Source organism: Haliotis rubra, unplaced genomic scaffold (genome assembly GCF_003918875.1).
Source record: "Haliotis rubra isolate DU_JTF1 unplaced genomic scaffold, ASM391887v1 Scf544, whole genome shotgun sequence".
NCBI lineage: Eukaryota > Metazoa > Mollusca > Gastropoda > Lepetellida > Haliotidae > Haliotis > Haliotis rubra.
Genome location: NW_025767240.1, coordinates 470,091 through 490,369, shown reverse-complemented (window position 1 = coordinate 490,369; position 20,279 = coordinate 470,091).

Sequence of the window (20,279 nt, the reverse complement as noted above, 5' to 3'; positions counted from 1 at the left end):
TATCGGTGAAGAAATTAATATTTTAGAAAATTATACCGCTACACTCGTTACATAAAATACACAAGGGACGACACTCGCGATGCTAAAAACCTGATTGAGAGGGGTTTTCGGTATCCCGATGGTTAACGTGCTCAGGCCATATTTGTGGAAGAGCATGACAACACATCGTCCTGAATCGTAACCTATAGCTAAGGCGCGACAAGTGGCATACTAATCACAAATACCCCCTTAACACACACATACACGTCATTGTGAATCTGACCTTCAGTGCCATAAAACATTGGTAACATCTGGAAATGTTTAGATAGCAAGAAATGTACACATCTCTGTCTTTCATGTAAAATCAATACATGTTTATGATCGGTTGATCAATAGTGTGTATTGGGTTCTTGAAGCTGAAACCACCGAATGAAGATTCTCATAGTCACGACTCTTGTTTAAGGATGCAAGTAGAAACCATCGTTGATTCACGAGGGACACACAACCCTAGATTCCCAAAACTGACTTGGTTTTGATGAGTGTACAAGGGTAACAGTGTGTTGTCTATGACGTCAGGGCACAATTGTCCACAGCAGTGGGAAAAACTGAAATAACAGAAACTTTATTATTTCTCATCGGAATAAAGATTCAGGGTAGGCGGAATATGCAAAACACAGAAAGGACTACGGGTAGATTATGTTCGGGTCAGTGATAATTATAACAGTTCTCCCCCTTCCGCTGAACACAACAAAATACCCAACCATAACATATCGGACTGACTGAGAATATGGGTTTGCCAGCATCCATGTTCAATATATTATTTCTTATTTATCATTTCTCATTGGAATGAAGATTCAGGGTCGGATGGATATGCAAAATACAGAAAAGACCACGGCAGATTTATGTTCGAGTCAGTGATAATTATAACATGTATTTGTCGCGAAAATTGACTTTGTCCTTAGTCACACATGCTTTCATTGTGTGTCATATTTATACAAAGACTGAATCGTTGTTCCTTCTGTCAACAGCTGATATGTCTGTCCATAATTCAATTAACAGCTGTTGTGGTATTTTTAACATAAAACAAGAATCAGTCATTGATCGCTGACTAGGTGTCCCCCCAAAACCCAAAACTTCCACAGCGTATAAACAACCAAATTTCTGGTTGACTGCACACACTTTAGCATACTGATTACTTCAGTCTGTAATGATTTAAACCATTAGTCAGTAGTGAATACAAACAATCACTGAGTAATATATTAAAAAAAATACCTATCTTTTCTAGTTAGATATAACAGTCTATGTATAACATTTATACGTATGTCCAATAGTGTCTAAGATTTCAACCGCAAATTTGACAATCATAAGCCTGTCACTCTGTCCTGTTGTTGGAGCAAGTGGACGGTTCCGTCTCTGCTGTACTTCTGTCTTGATGCACCTGAAGAGTCTGGCGTAGAAGAACACGGCTGTGATAGGGCCGTTACGATTGAGACATTATATACCGCCACAGTGTCTCTGACGTAACATGCAGTCTTTACCTGACAGGGACATCCATAAGTAACTCTTTTGCCTATTACATATTCTTTAAACATTCTGAAATATCTGACTAACATATTTCATTAAATTATCTTTAAAAGTAAATATATAAAACTGTCTATTATTTAAAATGTCACTACCGTTATTGTGTCACTACCATAACAATTAATGTCCACACCACAACATTATCAATTTCCTTATTTAATTAAAATTGATTTATGCGTTTATGTCAGAAATTTTTAGTGCGAGTATGTTTGGTAGTAGAGCTTCAAGTATGCATAATACAATTCATATTCTCATTTAGAATTTTTTGCTACATATTACTTTATATTTGCAAATCAGAATTGAAAGGAATTGTTTGGCTTGTTGGCCCATTGCAATAAATATTAAATGTTAAAACCCATTAGGCTTGTTATATTGTAAAACTACATATTTTAATATACATGTACATTAAATGTACGTTAAGCTTGCAGAATTTATGTTTTGTTTCTTCAGAATACTATGAATGTAATCAACAACATTTCAAGGTAAAACAAGAAAACACAATTTACAATTTTTGCCTACATGAAATATGCACGAATTTATATTATATATAGTTCAGATTTATTAACTAACTGCTCCCTTCTCTACTAAAATCTCTACTCTGCTAAGTCAGGTGATGAATGATTATCTGTTGTTTCAGTTCAGTCCACTTCCTGGGCTATCCTATTACTTAAAAGGGTTGATAATGAGTTGTTGTTTTAACAATGTTTGGTAGTACTTGGGTGTGGAAGTTTTGGGATATAACCCTTACTCATAGAAAACTCCAAATAGCATTCTAAACCTGTGTATAACGGTTCATTGTTGCTCGCTGGTAGTACAGGGGTATGCACATGAGAACACCGAGAACAAGTAGGGTTGGTTTAAATGAGCGCTCATCATGGTAATACAAACCAGTAATAGCGATTTGAAACTATGATCGTTTGTTAAACAACTTTTATCCAAAGTTGAATAACATTCTGAGATTTAAATGTTCATTTGGCAAGGTAAAATTATTCGAATTCGCTATCTTAATTTCACTTTATTCGATTTACATTTGTGTTTAAAGTGAAATTCATCGGTACGTTTTCACTGCAAACAGACTATAATAACAAAATTCTACTTCACGGGAATATCCCAATTTTATATGGGATTCCACGGGAATGCCCAGTGGTGGAATTGTGTTTGGTTTCCTGTCATATAAACCTTTATATAGGGTATAGAAGACAGTGTTATATGCTGGATTCGAATTATTGAAGTTTTGTGATATATTGTAGGGCCATTTTAATTCGTCGTAAATGAAGATATGGTTCATTTGCCTCAACGCACAGACTATCGATGGGCGAGGTCCTGAAAGCACCTTGCATAATCTCGGACCTTGATGGTGATAATTAACATAGCAAAAACAATTATATGGGTCATGGGTCTTAAATTTGACAACAGCCTCCCAAACACCCTCGAGTTATTCTCTGTAAGAGGGTGAGGAGTGCTTGAAGAATGTCAGCGAGGAGGACCAACCCTATCATAAAACAAAATGACTGTATTACCCAAATATACTAACGTTAGGAAATCTACGTTTCATCCGGCGGCCATATAACAATCACGGATTCAAACCTACTGAATGAATTTGAATGGTCAGTTCATGATGACCTCTGTAGAAGTGACCATTTTCCTACAATTCTATCAAAGGTATGGAATATGATCCAGAAAATAAAAGGTAAGGGCGCTCAATCTAGCATTAAGCATCTTAAAGATGGAGACGAATTATTAACTTGTAAATCTGATATTGTAAATAAACTTGGAGAAACTTTGGCCAAACATTCTTCCTCATCGAATTATCTACCTCAATTCCAAAATTATAAAAAAAACAGGAAATGAAAACTATTAATTTCATTTCAGATAAAGGGGAATATTACAATGAACTATTTTCTATTCATGAGCTTCATACTGCTCTTGACCAGGCTCACGATACTGCTACAGGGGCTGATAACATACATTATCAGCTTCTGAAGCACTTACTGGAATCATGTTTAGGGACCCTCTTAAACATTTTTGATGATATTTGGACATCTTGAAATTTTCCTTCTTCATAGCGCGATGATATTGTTGTTCCCATCCCTAAACCTGGACGTGATCATACTGATCCTTCGAATTATCGACCAATCTCACTAACTAGCTGTGTTTGCAAGGCCGTTTGCCTCAATTTATATCCAACTTTTAAACTGACAGGCACGTTCAAGTCCGCATGGGTTCAAACCTGTCTGATCATTACAATCAGGACCAGGGTGTCCCACAAGGCAGCATTTGTCTGTCACACTTTTTTAGTCTAAAGATAAATAGTTTGTCCAAGGTTTTAAATGATTCAATCGATGGGTCGCTGTTTGTGGATGATTTTAATGTTTCTTGTCGTGGTAAAAATATGTATACTATTGAACGGCAACTGCGATTGTGTTTAAACAAAGGAAATAAATGGTGTCTTGAAAACGGCTTTAAATTAAAAAGTCAAAAACTAATTGTATACACTTCTGTAGAAAATATAAGCCACATAAGGACCAAGAACTAAATTTAAATGGCACTCCAATCAAAGTTGTCAAAGAGGCCAAGTTCTTGGGTCTATTTTTCGACTCCCATTTAACTTTTCTGCCGCATATTAAATCCCTTAAAAATAAATGTCTTAAGGCACTGGATTTATTGAAAGTAGTTTCTAATTCAAAGTGGGGAGGGGATCATACTACCCTCCTCCACCTATATCGATCACTAGTCCGCTCCAAACTTGATTATGGCTCCATCGTATATGGTGGAGCCTGCAACAGCAACCTAAAACTATTAGATTCCATTCACCACCAAGGCCTAAGACTTTGTCTTGGGTCTTTTTAGAACTTCTCCTGTTGACAGTCTCTCTGTTGAGGCAGATGAGCCATCACTTAACCAACGTCGTATAAAATAATCCTTACAGTATATAACAAAACTCTATTCTAACGAGTCTAATCCTGCATTGAACTGTGTTTTCAATCCTCTTTATGAGGATTTATACAGCAAAAAGGCTTAAGAATTAAGCCATGTATTGCTACTGCCGGCATTGAGCTGGAAAATATAGCTCCTTCCCGACTTCTTTCTTCTCCTCCTTGGCAAATGGTTCGGCCACAAGTCGACCTAACATTAACTACATTTAAAAAATCAGAAAGTAATGAATTACAATATAAACAAGAATATAATCAATTAAAAAGTAAATATAATACTTACAAATCCTTATTTACAGATGGATCCAAGGATTGTGGCGCGGTGGCATGTGCCACTGTCATTGGATCCAGAACAATATCTTCTCGACTACCAAACAACAGCTCTATTTTCACAGCAGAAGCTAACGCCATATTAACAGCTCTTAAATATATTAATAAACACCGTAAAAATAAAGAATACATAATATTTTCCGATTCTCTTTCGTGTCTTCAGGCTATTAAAAATCTTTCTTGTAAACATCCACTTTTATTAGAAATTATTGAATTGTATAATGAGCTTGCTACTGGCCAATGCGACATTATCTTTTGTTGGTTACCCAGCCGCGTTGGCATTTCTGGGCATACAATGGCCGATCTTGCTGCTAAGGCAGCACTCAACAAATCTGTGACACCACTTCTGATCCCATACTCTGATTACAAAGCTGCTATTAGATCTTATATCCGTTATCTGATGCAAAAGAAGTGGGACAGCCAAGTAGGTATCAATAAATTACATGCAATAAAACAAACTATCGGTTACACCTACTTGAGTTGTCAGTCCAGATTTGAAGAGGTCATCATACGACGATTTCGTATTGGCCACACACGATACACTCATGAGTACCTATTAAAAAGGTGAGGATCCTCCGTTTTGTATCCCTTGTGACTGACTGACTGAGTTTAGTTTTACGCCGCTTTTAGCAATATTCCAGCAATATCACGGCGGGGGACACCAGAAATGGGCTTAAAACATTGTGCCCATGTGGGGAATCGAACCCGGGTCTTCGGCGTGACGGGCCAACGCTTTAACCACTAGGCTACCCCCACCGCCCCATATCCCTTGTGATGAAAGGATCACAGTCAAGCATGTCTTGCTTGACTGCATTGAATATTCCATCACAAGGGATAACTATTTCGAAGTAAACACTATGAAGGATCTTTTTAATAATGTCAGTTCTCATTTAATTATTGCATTTTTAAAAGAATTAGATTTGTTAAGTGATTTGTAAATAGATATATATTTTATTATTGGTAGTTTGAATTAGTAATTGAGATTGTTAGTGGCTGTACCCTCAAAGGGGGTTGAAGTATTGTAAAATTATTGTCCTCCTGAGAGGGTACGTAAGTCCCAAAACATTTAGTCAATTTGAGTGTACCTGGTTTTTAATCGTAGAATATGTGTGCTTTTAATTTATGGCTAGATTTCTCTTCTGTCGCCAATGGCTGAAGGGATGGTGTAAATCCAACTAGGGTCCATGCAGGTAGCAAAAGTAATGTAAGTCCCCATGGTCCCTGGAATGGTGATTTACCTTCAGTTATAGGCGATTCATAGTCCATTTTTATATTGTATTGTTTTCCCCTATAGTTATAACGTTTTAGATTTAATTACTAGTTTTACATACATATCTGTGATATTCTAGTTGTTTTACTGTCCTTCGTCGGCAGGTTTTTTATAATATACATATGTTTCATTTCAAACTCAAATATGTTCTCGTCACGATATGGCTGAAATATTGCCGATGTGACGTTAAATAATAACTCACTCACTCACTCACCTTTGGCCGGAGTTCCAAATATTTGATACCGAAAGCCTGTCAGTTAACTCAAAGGAAATAGCCCTTGTGTTTTACAATGATCTTAATCAAAGTCACGATGAAGCATAGGTTGGCATGTGTTTTCCAATATGATTAAGTCAGTGAAATGCTAATATTTACCAAACACAATTCTAAAGGAGCCTTTCTTCAAGCAGTGACTTAAAGCCATACATAGCTAGACTTGCTTAGATCATAGACTTCATATAAGGCATCATAGATATTTCACAAACATGGTACAGGACCCTTAGCCTCATTAGCGTATGGCCTCACCACTTGCGAATTAAGCGTTGGCAGATGTAAATGTTACTGAAGATGTTGGTCCCCGCCAGCCAGGGCGTGTTGAAGTATCGTCCATTAGTGAATATATTTAGCACTTTCCTGCTGTATCCAGAGTTAAGGCTGTGGAAGAAGTGACTTACCCCATATATGCCCTGGGCTCCGTTTCACAAAGCGATTTTGGTGCTACTCCTATATGCTATAACATAGACTTACGACCGTCGTAGAGCTATGATTGCTTCGTGAAACGTGTCCCTGTCTGGTTGGCTGGATTCTTTTACGTGTTGTACAAGAGCTTCATGACTTGGTCGGATGGCGTGTTTTGAGCGTTACTGCAAGCACTACAACATCTGCAGCTAGTGTTCGTGACATAATCATGAACAACATGAAGTATGATGTAATTATCGGTTTCTTGATAACAAGAGACAAGTGAAGACATATTCATCAAGTGTTTTGACTGTACCAGGTTTTAACTATTTAACAGTGATTGCTCTGTCAATATTTAAAGTGGTAACAGTTGGCTCTTCTGATATTGCTGTAACATATGCATCTATATGTGCCGTTTTGTACCAGTCAAAAAGCATCCATATTCTGATAGGGGTGGTGCCTGCTTTTCATGCTGATCAGAATTATCTAAATTTGTGACTGACGCCTAATGTACACTCTGATAAGAGTTGTACGTCACTCTTCATTCTTTTCAGCTCTGCTTTACCCTTTTACGGCTTTTTTATCAATCAAAGTTAAAATAATACGTAAAAGACACATACTGTTAATAGGCTTTGTTCTGCCCGTAAAGGTTCCTTTGTAAAGGTCTAAAAATACTCTGTTCCTATCATGGGTCCCATGTCCTGTCACAACATTGGTACTAACGTGTACATTAACCACATGGCTATTGGTCCACTTGAGAGGAATCTTGTGGCCAACAAGAAACCACATGATCACCGGTGAAGTGAAGTGTCGTCCAAGTCTTGGCAGACTGAAGAACACCAATGACCATGATGATACGGTGTAAATTCGTCTGCCAAGACATCAGTACGATACACCACGCCCACGAGTTGCAAGGGGAGTTGGAGTCTCTCAAACTCTCCATCATTACCATTTGAAAGGTAGGGTTCATTGGTCTCATGAAAGTCGCTTTCTTCTACAAGTTGCCCACGGTCGTCGTACCATCAGAACATGATCTATGCAGCTGAACCCATCAGTGATGGTGTGGGGTTGCGTTTCGTGTGGCTGCAAGTTGGATCTCATTACAGTACCTGGGAAACACAAAGGTCAACGTCTTCGACAGGAAGTACTGGATACGGTCATGGTGCCTCATTTTGTTAACTTTGCCAGTCGTCAGATATTCTTCCTAGGTCGTCTCGTGCCGTCATCACCCTTTTTAGAGAACAATTCCATCGAAACATTACCTTTGCCCTCAAGGAGCCCCGATATAAACCTCCTTGAACATCTTCCGGACTATGTTAGACGACAAGTTTGAGCTGATCCATATCCTGTTCAAAGTAATAATTGAGGCATACGCTGTATCGGGAACGGGAGAGGAAGCATATACTAATAATACGATGCTTGATTGGCAGTATGAGGAGGAGACTGGCAGATGTTCTAAGTCCGAGGGATGGCTACACGTGATACTGGTGTGGTCGCCTGTGGTGGTTCATAGAATCAGAACGACCATTGTTTAAAAATTGTGCTACAATCAGATTTGTGGGGTAGTCATGGCGATCATACTTTCCAGTATTGTTGATGTTCACGTTTTTGTGTATTCGTCTGATATTGCAGACATGTACGGACCATGTTTCAATTTCAGTTTTGTTTTTGTTGAAATCAGAGTAAAATGTGTTACTGTTATCATTTTGATCCGTGTAGGTTTTGGTTTTCAAAGTATATGCACCAACAAGTGTTTTCGGACTCATCTTAAAATGTTATTTCATTATTCAATCTAATGGTTATATTTAATTATGTCGTTAAGCATGAAATCCTACTTTGAAATCATGCTCAGGAATGTCTGCATGTCATAGCATAACAAGGCTTCTTATACTGCAAAATACGATGATCAAAGGTATAGCTTTATGTGAAATAAACGCCTAAAGTTGGTTAATACGAAACACAGGAAAATCTACGAAGAGGAACACTTTCTATGGATAGACAACTTCTTTATTCTAATAGATGCCTTGATTACATACTGGTAAGATGTAGGGTAGTCTGTCATACAGACCCTGAAGCAAATGTATAAAGAAAGCCCACGCAAGTCTAGAAATTGTGGCAAGTCTAGATTTCCACAGCTTCTGAAAGTCTCAAGGCTCCTTTTCATTATGTTATATTTTTTTATTATGAACTATTTTTTCTGTAATATATGTTCATTTCAGAGACTTCAGAGACCGGTTGCTAGTCTACATGAATGGATGTATACGTAATAACCTCGATCTCTGTTGATTGTCTCTAAGATGTTTCTTATCCTGTAGTTATAATCTGATCGGTTGGCTGCAAGGATGTTAAAGGGATGAATATACAATGTCATTTAGAAAGTGGTCAAATGTAACATCATGTTATATTTGGGATTATACTTTCCTAGTAAAACACAGATTCTAATATTTTTGTTAGATTGAATCCCACCCGGGATTCGAACCCACACCCTCAGAGTCAGGCACCTAATCGCCAGTACACAAAGTCAGCCGCCTAACCCGCTAAGCCACTAGTAGACTCTGTACTGACTGAGAAAGTGTAATCCAAACAATATATAATATGTTACAGATGCTGAAGCTGTCTATCGAGAAAAATTGTTCCTCTTCATCTTGCAGCTTCTAATTGCCACTTAAAGAGGCTATACGAAAGTCCAGTCATAGCATATATTTCCTATTGTATTTGCCTTTCTCTCAGTGATAGCGGGCACCCTTGAAGAGCAACGTCCTCGTGGTGGGTGCTAGCTCTTCACCCCCGTGTGGACCCGGGGGCATATAGGTCCACAGTACCCCATTGCTGGTCGTAAGACAGAATTGGGCAATCTGCTTGCCGTGGGTTGCGCCGTGGGTTGAGGACGGTAGTCTGGTCGTTGAGGGCAATGGTTCCAGGAATAGCGTTCCTTTGCCCAAAACACAACTTCGACCCTTACTTCACCGAGACGGGTGGTAGAATGGGCCCGGTCCTATCATTCGGCTGGCCATGCCATGCCCTGAGCACTATATTTCATTGCTCTATCATTATTTGGCTTGGTTTTATTTGGACACAATATTGACCTGTTTTGTTTTGTGTATATATAATATGATACATGGATTTTCAAATTTGGAAAGATTTGCCTAGATGCCGCTTCCAGAAGGTGATGACTCATGGTAGGACTTTGTACTTGTGTATATCATCCCTATATCCCTAGTATCTGTCTGTTGGACATCCACGGGTAATATGATACTGCCTTTATTGGCATTCGGTAACGGGTGGGGCGTAGGGATGATGTTGTAATCATACAACCATGGCTTTTCAAACCCCCCTCAAAAAATCAAAACGTTCACTAGAAGTTGATAATGAGAATGATGATGTGAGTCATAGGACAAAACCAGTGGCGTATTGGCCATGATTCTTGGTGATGGAAACACCCGATAAGACACCAATCAAATGAACCCTTTTGCGGTTGCAAAGGGTATTTATGGAATCGCAGGCGATGTTAAAACTATCAAATGTCTTAGGACATATTAATCGAATGTGCAAGGAGACAGCAAGCTACAAACCGTCTGAGATAGCATTCGGACGTTGGCTAACGTCAGTAAGCAAAAACAAACTGTCTGAATGCCATCTGGGCTAATGTCAGTAGAGGAACGTGTTGGAATATCTGTGACAGTATCTCCTCATAGATCCTTGAACACCAGCAAAGGTATCATAAGAGATCGTGATCGACTCTTTGAAGACATGTCAGAGCTGGATATAGTTTCAGAAATGCATGATCAAGAGGTTACATTTGTGAAAAGATTTACCAGGCGACAAGGCACTGAAACGTTCAAAACAAACAATACTCATTTTCCTTTTCATCTCCATCAGCATCAAAATCAGTTAAAGCAGGGTAGTAGTGCCATTATTCAAGGATGTCGACTCTCCTACAGAAGCAAGATTGGACATACTTGAACCTCTCTTGGAATCTGACATCATCAAAATCATAAGAAACTCAAAGCCAACTTATTGCACACTTGATCCAGTTCCGACCCACCTGATTCTGGATCACTTGGCCATAATAAGCGCCAATCATTACAAAATTGTCAATCACAGCCTTGTAAAGGGCAGTGTACCAACATCATTCAAGAAAGCACTTGTGAAACCGCTTCTGAAGAAGAATGGACTTGATGAGAACATTTTCAAAAATTATCGACCGGTTTCAAATTTATCTTTCCTGTCAAAAATCCTCGAGAGAGCAGTGAAAATACGACTGACATTCCATCTTGAAGCATTTGGTCTTTATGATAGATATCAGTCGGCATATAGAGCCTGTCATAGCACGGAAACATGTCTGTTAAGAGTTACAAACGATCTTCTGCGCTCTACAGATAAGCGGAACCTAAATCTGCTAGTGCTATTAGACCTGACAGCGGCATTCGACACAATCGATCATGACAAGTTATTTCACTGCCTCAAGACACGAATTGGATTGTCAGGAACTGCTCTGAAGTGGTTTGAATCCTATCTTCATCATAGATGCCAATCAGTGGTCATCGATAAAGCCTCATCAGATCCAGTTCCCCTTAACTGCGGCATACCTCAGGGTTCGGTCCTTGGACCGATCCTATTCACCCTATATACAGCTTCTCTTTGTGATGTCATCGATGCCCATGACGTTGCTCATCACTCGTACGCTGATGACACACAGCTACTCAAATCATTTCCCGAACGAGATACGTCTACAGCACTTAGTGACCTTGAACACTGCACATCTGCGATAAAATCATGGATGGTGACTAACAAACTTAAGTTAAACGACAGCAAGACAGAGGTTCTTCTTGTGGGTACAGACACCAAACGAAAATCTATCTCTGAATCTTCGCTTCGTATTGGTGATTCATTAATACCATTTTCTGATGCAGTGAAAGATCTTGGTGTCTTTCTAGACTCTAATATGACAATGGACAACCATATACAACACACCTGTAGAATCTGCTTCTACCACCTGAGAAGTATTGGCCAGATTAGACATTTGTTGACTCAGGAAGCCACTAGCCAGTTAGTCAGGTCTCTGATTCTGTCCAGGATTGACTATGGCAACAGTTTGCTTATCAACATAAGGCAAGATCTACTCATGAAGCTTCAGAGAGTACAAAATGCCTCAGCTCGGCTAATTCATCGCTGCAAGAAAACATCCAATGTAACACCAATATTGATGAATCTCCACTGGCTCCCAGTACAAGCTAGAATCGAGTTCAAAGTGTTATCCCTGACCTACAGCTGTTACCATGATGTTGCACCAGGATATCTGAAAGAACTTCTCCAGAAATATACTTCATGCAAAAACCTGAGATCCAATGATCAACTTTTATTTACCATCCCCAGGACCAATCTCAAATCCTTCGGCCAGAGATCATTCTCATTCTGTGCTCCTTCTCTCTGGAACTGTCTTCCTTTTGATATCAAAACCTCCCCATCTTTAGCTGTCTTCAAGTCTTAAAACCCATCTCTTCTCCAGTCCAAAACTTAAAAATAGCGCCCATCTCTTCTCCAAGTTCTATCCTTTTGATGGGTCTACCTGCGCTTTGAGCAACCGCAACGGATTGGAAAAAATGTTCTGAGCGCAATATAAATGCACTTATTATTAGTGTACAAACAGATTATGACAGTGGATTAAACCCGACTTCCATGCTTCTGTTACCAAAACAGTTTCCTGAACCCAAACAGATTTGACATGGATCTATCTGAACCCCACTGACGGGATTCCTTCCAATCTGAACAGATTTCTGATTCTTCACAAACTGCTTCGGTGACACCACCTCAAAGATCAGGACCACAAACTGACTCCTCAACAAAATCACAATCTAGGAAACAAAGGAATGGCATAGCAAGGCATAAAATTGACTCACAATCTCGTAACAAACAGACTGATAGGGTATCAAAAGGATCAAATGATCCCATAAAACTTCATAACAAGTTTGGATGACTTGAAGGGATGTACGTTTCTGAAAACACCCATCGCAGGACAACAAGTCTGTCACCTAAAAGAAATGGGCAGGCCAGATCTCCAGTCAATCAGCCAAAGAGATGAATAGTTCTCAATCTTTGATTCAGTGGAATTGTAGAGGATTAAAAACAAATTTAATGATTTATAGTTCCTGGTCCAAGACTATAAACTATCAGCGTTCTGTCTGCAGGAGACATATTTAAAGCAGACAGATAAAATGACCTTACGTCAGCACAACTCATAATATTGTTTTTCTCCTCCTGGCGATTGGGCCAGTGGAGGTTCTTCTATCTTGGTGAGGGAGGGAGTGATCCACAGCCCTGTCAAACTGAACAGCAATCTTCAGGCTGTTGCCGTCCGACTTACATTAAATATGGTGTTTACATTGTGCTCTTTGTATGTTCCGCCTTCTTTCGTTCTTCAGCAGTCTGATCTTCAGTCATTATATGATCAATTACCTAAACCATGTGTCATCATGGGTGATCTGAATGGTCACAGTCACAGTGGTGGTCACAGTCTACAATGTCCTAGAGAAATATAGTCACAGTGTATTTCTAATGATGATTCACATAGTTATTTACACCCTGCTACAGGCACGTACTCCTCACCTGATTTGTCGCTAACAGATTCAAGACTGCTCAACGAATTCGAATGGTCAGTTCATCATGACCTTTGTGGAAGTGATCATTTTCCAACTTTACTTTCACTCGTTCATCCAGCTGATACTCCACCTTCATCAACATTTTACAATTTTACAAAGGCAAATTGGTCTTTATTTGAGACATTATGTAAACGTACAATTACACCTGAATTAAAGTTTAATACTTCTGCCCTGATTCATATCTTTTCAGAAGAATTACTGACAATTGATGAACAATTTTTATTCAATTATTAACAGTAAATCCTCTACAAATCCTCTATATATATACGAAAACCATGGTATACTGTCGACTGTAAATAAGCTGGAGAAGCTATAAAAATATTTCCGCAATCACCCCACAGTCTACAGCTTAAATAAATTTAAGATATCAAATGTTAAAGCCCGACGCACCTTCAAGCAATCTAAACCAATTCCAGAACTCCAATGTCTAAAGTTTGGAATATGCTTAAAGAATTAAAGGAAAAGGTTCCGGATCACGTGTTCACCATCTAAAGGAGGGTAACACATTACTAACAGATACAGCAGCCATCACAAACAAACTTGGGAAATCGTTAGCCAAACATTCCTCCTCATCGAATTACACACCACAATGTCAGAAATTTAAAAACAAGGAAGAAAGAAAGAAACTGAATTTTAATTCTGATAACGGTGAGGGCTATAATGAACATGATGGGCCCAATGGTGGTGGCGCAGTGGCTTGTGCCTCTGTCGTTGGACTAGAAAAAATATCTTCTAGAATACCGGATAACAGCTCAAGTTTACATCAGACCAATACCATATTAACAGCCCTAAAATATTTACTACAAACAAAAAATATGGGAACACCCTAACATTTGATAATCATATATAAACTTAAACGTGGTGAGGTCATTTATACTCTAAGGTCAATGCACACTTTTGTGGGCTTAATGGGCACTTCAAACGACATGTTGGAACAAGCAGCGAAGCAACAGATTCAATATTCCTTGAGTTTGAGTGAGATGAAACTTTGTCAAAAACAGCGAAAAACAAGGATGCTGAAACACACCAACACCATGTTTGATTCAAACGTCCAAACACAACAGCCTAGTGCATGTGGAAGACAGATTTCCACATGCGTTATTTCAGCGTTAACACTGTTAAGGATCTTTTTTAATAATGTTAATCATCATTTTATTATCGAATTTTTAAAGAAATAGCATTGATTGATAAATATTGATTGATATATATTTTATTATTGGTAGTTTAAATTAGTAAGTGAGATAGTCAGTGGCTGTACCCTCGAAGGGGGTTGAAGTATTGTAAAATTATTGCCCTCCTCAGAGGGTACGTAAGTCCCAAAACTTCAAAGTCAATTTAGCTCTACCAAACTTTTGTACTTTAGTATAAGTGTTGTTTTTAATAATGGCTAAAACTCAGTACAGTCGCCAGCGGCTGAAGGGATGGTGTAAATCCAGCTAGGGTCCATGCAGGTAGCAAAAGTACTGTAGGTCCACATGGGCCCTAGTATGGTGATCTACCTTCAGTTGTTGGCGATCTATTGCCTGTTTTTATATTATGTATTGTTTAAATAATACTATTAGTATTAACTTTACACGCTAGTTTTCTAACTGTGGTAGTCTAGTTGTTTTACTGAGCTTTAACGACAGGTGTTATAATATATACATATTGTTTATAAATGTCCAATTTGTTCTCGTCATCATATGGCTGAAAAATTGCCGATGTGACGTTAAATATAAACTCACTTACTCAGTGGTAGCGTGATGTGACTAAGTAACAGATGAAATATATGATGGGCCAGCTGACTCATATCGATCCCGAGGATGCTCGCGTAATCAATATATATTGAATGAACGTGTCAAGTGCCTTATACATTTTCAACGGATTGATGTAAACCAAAAAACATTGCGTCTTATTGTATCTTTTTTAACATGCATTTTGTACAATAGTGAAATGGGCATTCCATGGGCATTGATATGTTTAATACTCCAGTTTTATATATGGAAGCTTCAGTATTACTGTGTGTACATGAAATATCAGTGTATTGTTTACGTTAATTTTCAATTAAATTTGACCCGTGAAGCCCCGTAAATTGGTTTTCAGTAACCCATGCTTGTGGTAGGAGGCGACTAACGGGATCGTGTGGTCAGGCACGCTCCCTTGATTGACACATGTCATTGTATCCCGCCGCCATATAGCTGGAATATTGCTGAGTGCAACGTTAAACCAAAACAATTACTCAATTTGTGATTCGATCCCACAACCGTTTGACCCTTTGTCAGTACTCCCAACAGCGAAATGTGTACTTCAGACCCAACAACTCGGGAATATTTAGAGAGTATTATCAAGGAAAGGGCGTGAGTGAGTGAGTTTAGTTTTACGCCGCACTCAGCAATACTCCAGCTATATAATAATACTAATATTACAACTAATAATAGTTCATTTAAAAAGCGCATATTTCCATGCATAAGACATGATTCCACTCTGAGGCAGCAGCATAAGGGAAAGTTCTTTGACCAAATTTAACTGTTCTGACTTTAGGAATGATAGAAGATTATGTTTCGCGGAGAGGAGGGATCTTGTTGGTTTGCATGGAGAAAGGAGGTCGGACGGATATTGAAGGGCACTTTCAAAGAGACATCTGAAGGCGAGAATGCAGAGTTTAAATGGAAATTTAGTAGACACACAGAAATGACAAATGTACTTTTATCACACATATTCTCCCAATGTATGTGAACTCTAGGAAGAAACGGGCAACAATAACAATACTTGTCAGAAAGTAACAACAGACAAACAAACAAATCGAATAAAAATTGTAAGTATCTCACGCTTATAATGCAATGATTGAGAAGCATATAGTTGTCCGTTCCGTGATCAATGCATTTCTTCATTACTCATGTCAATGTGTGCTGTTGTTCGCAGATCGGTCTTTTCAGCATCAGTCTTGGTTCAGTGTTCCATGACCTGAACAGATAGCAAAGACGCACAAGGTAAGCACTCTTTCTGATTTGTATATTGCTGAGTGCGGCGTTGAAAAACCAACCAACCAACATCGTGATCCGTAGGTGTAATACAATGTTGTTGTCGGACAATTAGGCTTTCTGATACAAGAGTAATTACCTTGCAATTTGCATACTCAGTAAGGCTTATTTGAAGTTGAATTTCTCATCTAATTCTGCCACGCTACAGACGTGCTGTTTGAGATCATTTAAGGTGTTTCTCTTTAAAACTAGATACAGAAATGGACACATACCACTGTAGAAACAAATGATAAGAGCATGCACAGTTTGTCACATTTTTATTTACAATGTCCATTTTATGATCCGTATAGCTGAATTACCAAATGCAGTAGGTTGGTATTTGTCAGTAATACTCAAGATATAAAAATGATTTTTTACAACAAATGAATGTCGTTTTAGGACAACCATGTTGTAAAATGTTCTTTAGTCGTAAATATCTCAAAGACTTCTAAGGATCACATAAACACGTTTAATACAACCCAAATAATTCATCGGAATAAACTTCCGTAAGTGTCGCATCGACGAAATAAGGTACTGCCTTAAATATAACACATTGTTTTAATCTGTATTAAAATACAGATTAAATGAAATTTTATGCGTGACATTATAGTAAACAACTCATTCACTCATTCATTGTCTGAATGAACATCTATAATTAATTCCAAAGACTGGTATACTCGTAGCCATGTGTATGTCGAAATTCGCATTATTGTCGTATCGTGTCTATAAAGGTCAATTATGCCCACGCGACGCTAGATCTGAACTGAGCTCACTAATTATAATTACATGCAAGATACTAATTCTGAATGATCTGTGCAACTCTTCTTGACAACGGAATAAGAATCTATACCGAAACTTCGCATCATATATAATATAGAAGTTGTTATCCATAAAGTATCATACTTTCTTATTACTAACCAACTTCTAAAATGCCAGTCTAACAAAACAAGTCCCGAAACTTTCAAAGCAAATTTAAAACTTACCAGGATTTTAAGCGTAGAATGTTTGTGATTTTTAATAATGGCTAACTTGGACTACAATCGCCAGCCGCCGAAGGGATGATGTAAATCCAGCTAGTGTCCATGCAGGTAGCAAAAGTAATGTAAGTCCCCCTGGTCGCTAGTATAGTGATCTACCTTCAGTTGTTGGCGATCTATAGCCCGTGTTTTCTATTGTATTGCCTTCTTAATTAAAATGTTTTAGTTTTATATGCTAGTTTTTTATTCATATCTGTGATACTCTAGTATTTTTACTGTCCATCGTCGACAGATTTTACTCTTCAGACTGTTTTCATCTTCATACTGTCTTCATCTTCAGGCTGTTTCCATCTTCATTGTATAAATTGTTTTCGTCACGATATGGCTGAGATATTGCCGATGTGAAGTTAAATATTAACTCACTCACTAACTAAAAACAAATCTGCCACTTCTCTTAAACTCTGTTGTTTATATACTGAGGGGGGATCAAATGAAAGCACAATTGTTCCCTTATTTTTTCCCAGATTTCTTCATAAGCTATAAGATACAAAGCTTGTGAAGAAACATTGGAAAAAAATAAAGGAACACTTGTCCTTTCGTGTGATCCCTTAATTTTTTCCCTCAGTATATTTATGATTCATCCGTATAAGAAAACCATACTATTAGATATTTAGACCGGGCCTAAAGATAGAAAAAAGAAGACGTTTTACCCTCAGCCTACCTAGTGTTGGGTTCAACGCACCAGCGTTAACACAACAAGCACCACCGCTTAGTGCTGACAAGGTGATGCTTGTATATCTACTTATGTAAAGGAAACTGGAATACCGCCATCTACTCGACTTGATATGACCTCTTCCTGCCGAGAACGGTAGAAAGACCACTATCGCGTTGTTTAAAGTAAAGTAAAAAGGTCAGACTGTATTGGGAAACGTCACTAGTGAAATGATGTTTGTGAGAATATGACGGATATATTTTGAATGAGAGCAACCGATATGTCCTGGATAGTTTAATTTTGTGGACATGATGTGTTTCAAACTTTGAAGACTATTGGAAATATTTGTATGAACATGAAGCAGCCAGCATCACACATTATATTGGCTTTTATTTCATGTGAATAACATTGTCATTGCACAGCCTCTGATACAGCGTGACCTCTGTAAGTGCCGGTCAATATATGGATTGAGTAAACATTGACGAGGTCTTGAGATATATCAATGCCACACTTCGTTTCAGAATCGACCGTTTGTGTTGTTCTCTCATTATTATCATTGTGCGTGGTTTATTTGAATTTATATATTGCAGCTGTTGGCGCATTTGTCGCTTTTTATTTCTAACGTGTTGATTGAAGGATTCACAGGCTACGTGATCAATAACCTGCTGAGTGATGTGGTGATTGGGTGTGTGCACATGGTCTAGCAATATCCCAGCTGTACCACAGCGAGGTACAACCACAAGACGCAATCACCTACGGTCATGAACATCCTTTGGTGCTCTTAACGACTGGCAACAGAAGCTAAGGCGAGTTTCATAGGGGATTACATTTAAAGACTGGCATGCAAACAGAAGAACTTACGTCTTATGCGGCTTCTCATTTGATATAACAAGTTACCTAACCCGAACACCTGGTGTCATCACTGATTTTCACTTTTCCATTCATAATACTTTCCACAGCCATTTTGCCTTTTACACCACATGGAATCTGTTTCTGAGAATTCTTTACTCTGACGTTCTTACGTTCTTTACTCTGTCATTATCCATATACTGTAGTACATATCAGCAACGTTTACCTTGGCGTCGCCTTTCCCGGAGATGTGTGGACTGTGAAACATCTGAAGAATGATGATAATTTTATGGATATACAACTTCTTTATTCTGTGAAAGGCGACGTTTCGACATAGATTCTAATGTCGTGATGTTTGCTCATCAAAGAAGTAATGAAACATCTGGTTAAACGTTCATTTTTATTTCTTTATAAATTTACGGCGTCCGGTTTAATGACATTTCAATGGTTTACAGCTCTCTCGGTTCCTGTAATTCAACCATGTCTAAGCGATTCGTGTACATGCGTGTAGTGGCATTCACAACAGTGGTGTTGGTGTGTACAATGACATACACGGAGGTGAACCATGTAGGACAGAACACACGTTTCCCACTGACATTAAACCTTGGAAGACTGTTCAAGGAAGAAGTTTATGTGCCACAGTTTCCCTGCATCGGAGCCATACATGGTGAAGACGAGGATCTCTTTTGCTTGGTAAGATTTCGATTCCTCATACCAGTTAAACTTCCAAACAAATGTAGACTACATAACGGCTGATTGAAACAAATGGCAGGCAATGGCATCGTAACTTTTGTGTTTCAGTATTGTTTTATGATAAAGTCTGTGTGTAGAGACTGGTTCAATAGATTAGTAAAACACCATCGGGATACCCAGTTCGTTTGTATATATGTGGGGCTGTAACAATGCATCGAACTATCGATGGATTGCAATTGTTGAGCAATTAATCGATGGTGGAAACGAACAACTATCGTTGCATCGATACTATGTGTGACTATCGATAGCTTAGTCATTGATGGTTATTATTATCATTAAATATATATGCTGTTTTGTATTTGTTTTAATTGTTTGACGTGCAGCTTCATTGAGTTTATGTTTTAACTGTTTACTTGATCTGGGTTTCAAAATTCTTGTCAGTCATTAAAAGAGACTGAAACTGCTTCAACTTGTTTTTAGTTCATATAAACTAAAATTCATTTGGGAAATGACTTCAAATGAGACAATTCAAGGAGAAAACAAACTATTGCAATAGTATTGCAATAGTTGGTCGCAATAGACTGTCGCTATCGTAATAGTTGTTTCCTCATCAGTAGTCAC